Source organism: Panthera uncia (genome assembly GCF_023721935.1).
Source record: "Panthera uncia isolate 11264 chromosome B2 unlocalized genomic scaffold, Puncia_PCG_1.0 HiC_scaffold_24, whole genome shotgun sequence".
Classification (NCBI taxonomy): Eukaryota; Metazoa; Chordata; class Mammalia; order Carnivora; family Felidae; genus Panthera; species Panthera uncia.
In genome coordinates, this window is record NW_026057580.1 from 23706275 (window position 1) to 23718617 (window position 12343).

General features: G+C 36.4%; 1 non-coding gene across 1 annotated transcript; it reads right to left on the reverse strand.

Moving 5' to 3' along the window:
* Positions 1-430: 430 nt before the first annotated feature.
* On the reverse strand, positions 431-535 carry LOC125939196 (U6 spliceosomal RNA). The gene has a single exon (XR_007462955.1). It is a non-coding gene; the product is annotated as a U6 spliceosomal RNA (small nuclear RNA).
* Between the last annotated feature and the right edge of the window lie 11808 nt (positions 536-12343).

The following is a 12343-nucleotide window of genomic DNA, read 5'->3' on the forward strand; positions in this document are numbered from 1 at the left end:
CTTGCATTCAAGGCCATATTATTAAAGTACAGATTTCTATACCGTCATAAGTAAAAGAATAAAATAGTTTTATTCATGTGCCATTGGAGATAAAAATAACGTCATCTATGGGGCACCCGGGTGACTCGGTTAAGTGGCCAACTCTTGACTTTGGCTCAGGTCATGATCTCATAGACTGTGAGCCCCTCATCAGGTTCTGTGCTGACAGTGCAAAGCCGACTTGGGATTCTCTCTCTGTGCCCCTACCCAACTCACGTGTGCACACACTCTCTGTCTCTCTCTCAAAAATAAATAAACTTAAAAAAGAATTTTTAAATAAAACAAAAATAAAAAATTTAAAAACTTCATATTTTGTAATATCTGGGAGGGGGTCATCAATGTGGAAGGCAAGAAAGTTGCTTACATTTCTCTGACCTGACACTTTTTTTTTTTCTTGACGGAATGCTTCACAAATTTGTAGGTTATCCTCATGCAGGACCATGCTAATCTTCTCTTTGCAGTTCCAATTTTAGTATTTGTGCTGCTAAGTGAGCACTGAACTGGCACTTTTAGCTGTGTTACCTTTAGCAATTCATTTGATCCACAGACCTCCAGCTCCAAATATGGAGCTGAATTCGATCATTTCATAGATTCTGCTAAAAATCTTTGAGTCCACAAAAGGAACAGGCCCACAGAAACTTTCTTCTTTAGAACAGTGGCACAACAGGGAATTTCAGCTCGATAAATTTTAGAATGCTAAATTTGGATTTGAAAAATTAGAAATTGATTTTATTTATTCCTCCAAATATTTAACTTGTATATTCATAGATAAAATACTGTGACTCAGATACACTGAATGGTTCCTGGTAAAGACCAAAAAAAAAAAAAGGGGGGGGGGACAGAAAGAAATACAGAAAGATAGAAATGCATAAAGATATATCATACGTGTTAATGACATATAATTTTAAAATAATAAAATTATCATCCTCCTCCAGCCCAGCCAAATCTGATAATGCATACTTTTGTTAATATATTTAATACATTGAGGAATATTGCTTATAATCACTGTATATAGACAAATATGAGAAGATAGTATTTTAGTTCCCAAAGAAACATTTCATATTTTCAAATTTTATGAAACCATATTTTATATGGCTTAATGTTTTCTGATTAGACTTTCATCTTCAACAACATCTTTTATCTCAGTTCTAGTGTAGGCTTCACTTAATTATGCCTATGAAAAATTTTCCCTCAGAATGTCCCCTAATCCTGAACTTTCTCTAAGCTCCTCTTAAACTGAGTAATATATGTCTTACCTTAACATTATTTAATACGTTCCTTAAATAAGAAGAGTAGAGTTTGGAGGCTTCCACTCATATTAACTCATATTTCCCCTGTGGTTAAGAGATCCCCTTTCTCTACTCCCAAAAAATCCAAATATTGTTTTAATTTTACTTGCATTCTCATATATATTTCCACATTGTAAGCTATTTTCTAAAATATGAATCAAAGTAATAGGAAAATTAAACAAATCTGGCCAGCTTAGCATTTTCCATGTTTAGTTGTTATATTTTGTCCTTCAGAACAAAACTCCACACAAGGTAAAGAAAAGATAGTAAATATCAGAAAGATTATGAAGCCGCCAAAGTGTGCAGGAAGCCAACATGAATATGAGGAAATTCATGAACAAATCTGCCCAAATGTGTTTATAAATGATTAAATTAATGAATAAAATGATATGGTTCTGGAATTTGCTTGAAAATAATCAGGGTTGGGGGTGAAGGTGGGGATAGGGAGTGGGGAATAGAGTACAGATTAAACAATACTATATGTCATGGGATGATAGTTGTTTAACATGGCTGATGGGTACATGGGGTCTGTTATATGATCCTTTCAACTTTTGTGTACGTTTAAATTTTTGTAGAAAAAATATTAGTCTGTTACACTAAATGCTTAATTTATAAATAATTAAACTAGGCATTTTTTATCCTGAAATATCTTTTTTAAAAAACCAAACTACAGTAAATTATTCACTCATTAAATATAAATGTTTAATAAAGTAATCATAGATTTTTATACACTAGCTTCCTTTACCAAATAATGTATTAATCTTAAAATGTGCTGGCCACGTTTTGGAGTATATTCATCAAACATAAGCTAATAATTATCATTCTACCTTTTTTTCTTTTTATTTCCTAGAGAATTACGCAAACAGGTTTGGCTTCCCATTGCTTTCTTATTAGCTCAAAACACACTGAGCTAAAGTGAACAGACCAGGGTACAATTATTCAGTCTGTATTTGATTGGCAACTGATAAGCACTGCCCCCAAATCTGTTCCATGGGTTGATTGATTGGTGAATATTTAATCCACGCAGATGCTCAAAATTAATTTGCTGCAACAGGACTCCCCTTGATGCTTTATTCACTCAGTCAGCATCTATCAAATACTCTCTCTTCTTTTTTTAACCTTAACCAACTCATTCCAACAAATATATTTTGAGCACCTATAGTGTGCAGGCCATGGTTTTAACCTAGGAATTATATTAAGGCTCATTTGCTGCTCATAGAAAAGGACTCAGAAAAGCACATGGGAAACTATAAGACAAAGCAGAATAAGTACAATACTACAGTGGGCTGAATAATAGCTCCTTCAGAATGCTTACATCTTAATCCCCCAAACCTGTGAATATGTTACCTTACATAATAAAATATACTCTGAAGGTGACATTAAATTAAGGATTTTGAGATGAGGAGATTATCTGGATTATCCAGATTAACACACTGTAATAAAAAAGGTCATTATAAGTGAGAGGAATACAGGAATGTCAGAGTCAGAGATTTGAAGATGCTATGCTGTTGGCTTTGAAGATGGAAGGACCCACAAGCCAAGGAATGCAGGTGACTTCTGGAAGCTGGCAAAGGTAAGGAAACAGATTGATTCATAGAGCACAATCCTTCTAATGCTTTGGTTTTAGCCTCATAATACCCATTTTAGAGTCCTGACCTCCAGAAACTTGAGACCTTCAGAACTTGATTTATGTTCCTTTAAGCCACTTTATGTTTTTAAGTCACTAAGTTTGGGGGTAATTTGTTACAGCAGAAATAGGAAACAGACAGATAGGAACAAAATTACTTCTGACTAGAGACATCAGGAATAGTTTTCTGGAGGAGATTAAATGGAAATATAACAGAGATCTCACTTCTGCATCCTTTAGATCTGTACTGTCTAGTACAGTAGTCACTAAATACATGTGGCTAAATTTAAACTAGAACTAAAAATAAAATTTTTAGAGGATTTAAGATGGCATAGAAATAGGGGGACCCTAAGCTTGCCTTGTCCCTCAAACACAAGAAATCAATCTGAGAACTGAGAGAACAAACAGCATGTCCACAGTAGAAAAATGACCACTTCATGGAAAGTAGGAGCTGCGGAGAGTGGATTTGGGGGAGAAAAGAGCTGCAGGTGCTGCAGAGGGGAGGGAGCCCTGGTCACGAAGAAAGCAGCAAGAGAGAGAATAAGAGTAAAAACATGCACAGGGAATTGTACAAGAAAAACTTCCCCAAAACCAGTGACTGGGAAAAGGAGAGGGGGTGACCATTGCAAGTTTTTATAAGCAACAGAACTCAAAGTCTGTAGAGTTCTGCACCATCACCAATGTCATACCTGGCAGGATTCGTGATGCTCTGGTGGGGAAGAAAGGCAGAGACCCTGGAGCAGGCACCATGGTCTGAGGATCCCCTGGGTCACAGGTGGACAAACAGTTCCTCTTCTTGGAATGCATTTGGGAGTGATGGCACAGCCTCTTCAGGGACAAAAGACCCAGTGGACACCATTGAGCTGCCTTGTTCACTAGCATAGGAACAGGGATGCTGGCTCAAAGCAGTAAGCCTTGATGCCAACTTTCTTTTGCACTTTGTCATAAAATCAAAGCTGCTGCTTGGTCTTATGACCATTTTCTGGGACAAACAAACACTGTTTGTGCAGCAAGACCCTCCTCCACAGGATCAGAGTGGGTCCATGCCACGGGGGTCTCCGAAGTTTGGAGTTTTGAAACCCAGCTGCACCTGAGATAAAATACAGGGGTGCTGTGCCGTCTGGCAGGCAGACAGCTCAGAGGCAGGCAAGGTGAAGGCAGGGATCTGGTGGAAGCCAGCTACAAGGGGGGATGATTGTTTGCTCTTCTGTGAGGGCTTCCTGAGGAGTGGCAGGCACACAGTCCTCACTCCCAAGACAGATATGAGAGACAGCCAAGCCATCTCCCTCCACAACACTGACCAACTTCTGTAAGCAAAACAGCAATGCCAAGTGGAGGCTAGAGCTGCTTACACCTGCGCCCTGCAGGTGCATCTCTACTAGGTCAAATCCTTTGAGAATCAGCTCAGGAGGCCCCACTCCACCAAAGACAGCGCAAACCTTTCATACGCCCCAAGTTGAAGAATCATAGGTGCTGAAAATCTTCAGCTCTAGGGGTAATAGGATCTAGCTTCCTTTGGTTTTGTATTTTTTATGGGATACAGAAAAATCAACTTTTAAATTTTATTTTATTTTATTCTTTATTTTTTACAATTTTTTGGATCTATCCTCTTTTAACAAGCAGACCAAAACAGACCTAGGATTTAGCTTCCCTTTCCTTTTTTTTTTTTTTTTTTTTTTTTTTTTTTGGACCTCTTTTTAATATAGCTATCACTCTCAGGAGCAACCACAAACAAAACAAAATAAAACAAAAAGAGTGTCCTTGACAAAATGACAAGTGGAGGAATTCACCCCAAAAGAAAGAACAGGAAGAAGTAATGGCCAGGGATTTAATCAATACAGATATAAATAAGATGTCTGTGCAGAAGGTTGAAACTAGACCACTTTCTCACACCATTCACAAAAATAAACTCAAAATGGATAAAGGACCTGAATGTGAGACAGGAAACCATCAAAACCTTAGAGGAGAAAGCAGGAAAAGACCTCTCTGACCTCAGCCGTAGCAATCTCTTACTCGGCACATCCCCAAAGGCAAGGGAATTAAAAGCAAAAGTGAATTACTGGGACCTTATGAAGATAAAAAGCTTCTGCACAGCAAAGGAAACAACCAACAAAACTAAAAGGCAACCAACGGAATGGGAAAAGATATTTGCAAATGACATATCGGACAAAGGGCTAGTATCCAAAATCTATAAAGAGCTCATCAAACTCCACACCCGAAAAAACAAATAACCCAGTGAAGAAATGGGCAGAAAACATGAATAGACACTTCTCTAAAGAAGACATCCGGATGGCCAACAGGCACATGAAAAGATGCTCAATGTCGCTCCTTATCAGGGAAATACAAATCAAAACCACACTCAGATACCACCTCACGCCAGTCAGAGTGGCCAAAATGAAGAAATCAGGAGACTATAGATGCTGGAGAGGATGTGGAAAAACAGGAACCCTCTTGCACTGTTGGTGGGAATGCAAATTGGTGCAGCCGCTCTGGAAAGCAGTGTGGAGGTTCCTCAGAAAATTAAAAATAGACCTACCCTATGACCCAGCAATAGCACTGCTAGGAATTTATCCAAGGGATACAGGAGTACTGATGCATAGGGGCACCTGTACCCCAATGTTTATAGCGGCACTCTCAACAATAGCCAAATTATGGAAAGAGCCTAAATGTCCATCAACTGATGAATGGATAAAGAAATTGTGGTTTATATACACAATGGAATACTACGTGGCAATGAGAAAAAATGAAATATGGCCTTTTGTAGCAACATGGATGGAACTGGAGAGTGTGATGCTAAGTGAAATAAGCCATACAGAGAAAGACAGATACCATATGGTTTCACTCTTATGTGGATCCTGAGAAACATAACAGAACCATGGGGGGGGGGGAGAAGAATTTAAAAAAAAAAAAAAAAAAAAAAGGTTAGAGTGGGAGAGAGCCAAAGCATAAGAGACTGTTAAAAACTGAGAACAAACTGAGGGTTGATGGGGGGTGGGAGGGAGGGCAGGGTGGGTGATGGGTATTGAGGAGGGCACCTTTTGGGATGAGCACTGGGTGTTGTATGGAAACCAATTTGACAATAAATTTCATATATTAAAAAATAAAAAATAAAAAAAAAAAAAAAGATGTCTGAACTAGAATTTAAAACAATTATAAAGACACTACCTGGGCTTGAAAAAAATAAAAGCATAGAAGACAATAGAGAATCCCTTACTGCAGAGATCAAAAAAAGAAAAAAAAAAGAAAAAACTAGTCAGGCCAAAATAAAAAACACTATAACCGAGATGCAAACCTAAATGAATGCCAGGACAACAAAGATGGATGAATCACAGGGATAAATCAATGATGTAGAAGATAAAATTATGAGAAAAAATGAAGCTGGAAGGAAGAGGGAAATAAAGATATTGGATCATGAATGTAGACTTAGAGAACTCAGCAACTCCTTAAAATGTAATAACATTCATATCATGAAAGTCCCAGAAGATGAAAAGCAAGAAAAAGGGGCAGAAGTTTTATTAGAGAAAATTTTGCTGAAGACTTCCCTAATCTGGGGAAGGAAACAGACACCAAAATCCAAGAAGCACAGAGAACTTCCATTAAATTCAACAAAAGTCAGCCATCATGAAGACATAGTCAAATTCACAAAATACTTAGACAAGAAGAAACTCCTGAAAGCAGCAAGAAAAAAAAATCCTTAACCTACAAGGGAAGACAGATAAAGTTCACAGCAGACCTATTCACAGAAACTTGATAGGTCAGAAGGGAGTGGCATGATAAATTCAATGTGCTGAATGAGAAAAATATGCAGTCAAGAGTACTTTATCCAGCAAGACTGTCATTCAGAATAGAAGGAAAGATAAAGAGTTTCCCGAACAAACAAAAACTAAAGGAGTTCGTGACCACTAAACCAGCCTTGCAAGAAATATTAAAGGGGACTCTTTAAGTGGGGGGAAAAAAGACCAAAAGCAATAGATTACAAAGGAACAGAGAACATCATCAGAAACAACTTACAGGCTGCACAAAGGCACTAAATTCATATCTTTCAATAATCACTCTGAATATAAATGGACAAAATTCTCCAATCATAAGACAAAGGTTATCAAAATGGATAAAATAAAAAATAAAAAGACCCATCTATCTGCTGCCTACAAGAGACTCATTTTAGACCCAAAGATGCTACCAAATTGAAATTGAAGGGATGAAAAGCCATCTATCATGCTAATGGACATCAAAAGAAAGCTGGAGTAACCATACTTATATCAGACAAACTAGATTTAAACAAAAGACTGTAACAAGAGATGAAGAAGGGCATTACATCATAATTAAGGGGTCTATCCATCAAGATATTACATTATAAATATACATGTCCCCAACTTGGACACCCAAATATATAAATCAATTAATAACAAGCATAAAGAAACTCATTGATAATAATACAGTAACAGTAGGGGACATATGATCTAAGCATAAAATCAATAAGGAAACAATGGCTTTGAATGACACACTGGACTAGATGGACTTAACAGATATAGTCAGAACATTTCATCCTAAAGAAGCAAAATACGAATTCTTTTCGAATGCACGTAGAACACATTTGAGGGTCACAAATCAGCCCTCAATAAGTACAAAAGGATTGAGATAATACCATGCATATTTTCAGACTACAGTGCTATGAAACATGAAGTCAGACACAAGAAAAAATTTGGAAAGACCACAAATACATGGAGATTAAAAAACATCCTACTAAAGAATGAATTAATTAACTAGAAAATTAAGGAATAAATTAAAAAGTATATAGAAGCAAATGAAAATGAAAACATGATAGTCCAAAACCTTTGGGATGTAGCAAAGACAGTCCTAAGAAGGAAGTATATTGCAATACAGGCCTAACTCAAAAAGCAAGAAAAGTCTCAAATACACAACCTAACCTTACATCTAAACGAACTAGAAGAGGAATAGCAAATGAAGCCTAAAGTCAACAGAAGAAGGTAAATAATAAAGGTGAGAGCAGAAATAAACGGTATAGAAACAATAACAACAACAACAAACCAGTAGAACAGATCAACAAAACTAAGAACTGGTTTGTTGAAAGAATTAACAAAATCAATAAACCCCTAGCCAGACTTATCAAAAAGAAAAAAGAAAGGACCCAAATAAATTAAGTCATAAATGAAAGATAAGCAATCACAACCAACACCACAGAAATACAATTATAAAAGAATATTATGAAAAGTTATATGCCAACAAACTGGGCAATCTGGAAGAAATGGACAAACTCCTAGAAACATACAAACTACCAAAACTGAAACAGGAAGAAATAGAAAATTTGAACAGACCCATAATCAGCAAAGAAATTGAATCAGTAATCAAAAATCTCCCAACAAACAAAAGTCCAGGTCCAGATTCCTTCCCAGGGTAATTCTACCAGACATGTAAGGAAGAGTTAATACCTACTCTTCTCAAGTGTTTTTTAAAAAAAGATATGGAAGGAAAACTTCCAAATTCATTCTATGAAGTCAGCATTACCTTGATTCCAAAACGAGACAAAGAACCCACTAAAAAGGAGAAGCACAGGCCAATATCCCTGATGAACATGGATGCAAATATTCTCAACAAGACACTAGCAAATCGAATCCAACAATACATTAAAAGAATTATTCATCACGATCAAGTGGAATTCATTCCTGGGCTACAGGGGTGGTTCAGTATTCACAAATCAATCAACATGATACACCACATTAATAAAGAAAGGATAAGAACCATACGATGCTGTCAATAGATGTAGAAAAAGCATTTGATAAAATACAGCATTCATTCTTGATAAAAATCCTCAACAAAGTAGAGATAGAGCGAATATACTTCAATATCATAACGGCCATATATGAAAGACCCACAGTTAATATTATCCTCAATGGGGGAAAACTGAGAGCTTTTCCTCTACAGTCAGGAACAAGACAGGGATGTCCACTGTCACCATTACTATTGAACATAGTACTGGAAGTCTTAGTCTCAGCAATCAAACAACAATAAGAAATAAAAGGCATCCAATTGGCAAGGAAGAAGTTAAAAATTCACTATCTGCAGATGACATGATATTCTATATAGGAATCCCAAAAGACTATACCAAAAAAGTGCTAGAACTATTACATGAATTCAGCAAAGTCACAAGATATAAAATCAACGCACAGAAATCTGTTGCATTTCTATACACCAATAATGAAGCAGCAGATTAAGAAATCAAGGAATCGATCCCATTTATAATTACACCAAAAAACACAAGATACGTAAGAATAAACCTAACCAAGAGGTAAAAGATCTGTACTCTGAAAACTATAGAACACGTATGATAGGAATTGAAGATGACACAAAGAAATGGAAAAACATTCCATGCTCATGGATTGGAAAAACAAACATTGTTAAAATGTCTATACTTCTCAAAGCAATCTGTATTTAATGCAATCCCTATCAAGATACTACCAGCATTTTTCACAGGGTTAGAACAAATAATCCTAAAATTTCTATGGAACCACAATAGACCCTGAATAGCCAAGGCAATCCTGAAAAACAAAAGCAAAGCTGGAGGCATCATGATTCTGGACTTCAAGCTCTATGACAAAGCTATATTCATCAAGACCATATGGTACTGGCACAAAAACACTCATAGATCAATAGAAGAAATAGAAAATCCAGAAATGGATCCACAACTATGTGGTCAACTAATCTTCAACAAAGCAGGAAAGAATATCCAATGGAAAAAAGACAGTCTCTTCAACAAATGGTGCTAGGAAAACTGGACAGCAACATGCAGAAGAATGAAACTGGACCACTTTCTTACACAATACACAAAAATAAATTCAAAATTGATGAAAGACTGAAATGTGAGACAGGAAATTATCAAAATCCTTGAGGAGAACACAGGCAGCAACATCTTTGACCTCAGCTGGAGCAACTTCTTACTAGACATATTGCCAGAGGCAAGGGAAACGAGCAAAAATGAACTATTGGGACTTAAAGATAAAAGTCTTTCTGCACAGTGAAGGAAACAATCAACAAAACTAAAAGGCAGCCTACAGAATAGGAGAAGATATTTGCAAATGACATATTATATACAGTGCTAGTATCCAAAGTCTATAAAATACTTATCAAACTCAACACCCACAAAGAGATAACCCAGTTAAGAAATAGGCAGAAGACATGAAGATATTTTTCCAAAGAAGACATCCCAATGGCCATTAGACATGAAAAAATGCTCAACATCACTCATCATCAAGGAAATACAAATCAATATCATGATGAGATACCACCTCACACCTATCAGAACAGCTAAAAGTAACATAAGAAACAACAGGATTTGGTAAGGATGCAGAGAAAGGAGAACCCTCTTGCACTCATGATGGGAATGCAAATAGTTGCAGCCACTCTGGAGAATAGTATGGAAGTTCTTCAAAAAGTTAAAAATAGAACTACCCTATGATTCAGCAATTGCTCTACTAGGTATTTACCAAAAGGATACAAAAATATATATTCAAAGGGGTACATGCACCCCAATGTTTATAGCAGCATTATCAACAATAGCCAAACTGTGGAAAGAGCCCAAATGTCCATTGACTGGTGAACGGATTATGAAGATGTGGTGTATTATATATATAATATAAATGTTAATATATTAATATATTTATATGTATATGTAAATACACACACACACACCACATCTTCATAATCCATTCATCAGTGGACATATATATATCATCATGTGATATATATATAGATATATATATATATATATATATACACTACTCAGTGATGAAAAAGAATGAAATCTTGCCATTTGTAACAACTGGAGGGTATCATGCTAAGCTAAATAAGTCAGTCAGAGAAAGACAAATATCACATGATTTCACTCATATGTAGAATTTGAGAAACTTAACAGATATGATCATAAGAGAAGGGAAGGAAAAATAAAATAAAAGCAGAGAGGCAAACCATAAGAGACTCGTAAGTACAGAGAACAAATTGAGGGTTGATGGGGTGGAAAAGGTGGAAATGAGTGATGGGCATTAAGGAGGGCACTTGTTGGGATGAGCCCTGGATGTTATATATGTAAGTGATGAATCACTGGATTCTACTCCCAAAGCCAAGACTACACTTTATGTTACCTAACTTGAGTATAAAAAAATTAAAATTTAACTAATTAATTAATTGATTAATAAAAAGATGTGGTATGTATACAGAACAGAATATTACTCAGATGTCAAAAAGAATGAAATCTTGCCATTTGTAATGACATGGATGGAGCTAGAATGTATTATGCTAAATGAAATAAGTTAGAGAAAGGCAAAAACCATATGATTTCATTCATACGGAATTTAAGAAATAGATGAATTTGTGGGAAGGAAAAAAGAGGGGGGAACAAAAAATAAGAGACTTTTAACGATGGAGAACAAACTGAGGGTTGATGGAGGGAGGGAGGTGGGGGATGAGTTTTGGGACGCCTGGGTTGCTCAGTCAGTTAAGCGTCTGACTTGGGCTCAGGGCATGATCTCACAGTTTGTGTGTTCGAGCCCCACGTTGGGCTCTGTGCTGACAGCTCAGAGTCTGGAGCCTGCTTCGGATTCTGTGTCTCCTTCTGTGTTCCTCCCCTGCTCACGTTCTGTCTGTCTCTCTCTCTCTCAAAAATAAATAAAGGTTAAAAGAAAAAAATGTTTTAAATAAATGGGTGATGAGTATTAAAGAGGGCATTTGTTGGGATGAGCACTGGGTGTTGTATCTAAGTTATGAATCACTGAATTCTACTGGAACCAATATTGCACTGTATGTTAACTAACTAGAATTTAAATAAAAATTTGGGGAAAAAAGAATTTAAAAAAATGTATATTCAGTTTCTCAGTTGCCTTAGCGACATGTCAAGTGCTCAATAGCTACACATGGCTGATGGGTACTCTGTTTGACAAGATAGATATAGAACATTTCCCTCATTATAGAGAATTCTTTTGGGCAGCCTGACTTAGGATTCTTAAAAATGACAACAATTTCTGTTATTCCCCTGGGATATGCTATGCTTTTGATATATTATCTTAGCCAGGGTGGTGGGCACAGGAACACGGCAAATGCAGAGGCTTCCATCTGACCTTCGATTGGTTATTAATTGTGCTCATTCTTTTATTATCAATCCTGGCTGCACAATGGAATGCACTGGGGAGTTTTTAAAAATACTAATGCTCAAGCCCTTCCAAATAAACTGAACCAGAATCTCTAGGCGAGTTTGAGTATCAGTATTTTTAGTGTTCTCCAGATAACTCTTTAATAGGACTATCACTGAGCAATAATTTTATTTAAATATAAGTACTATTATTGGAAAGGGCTTTCTTTTTATTCTCATAAAAGTTAC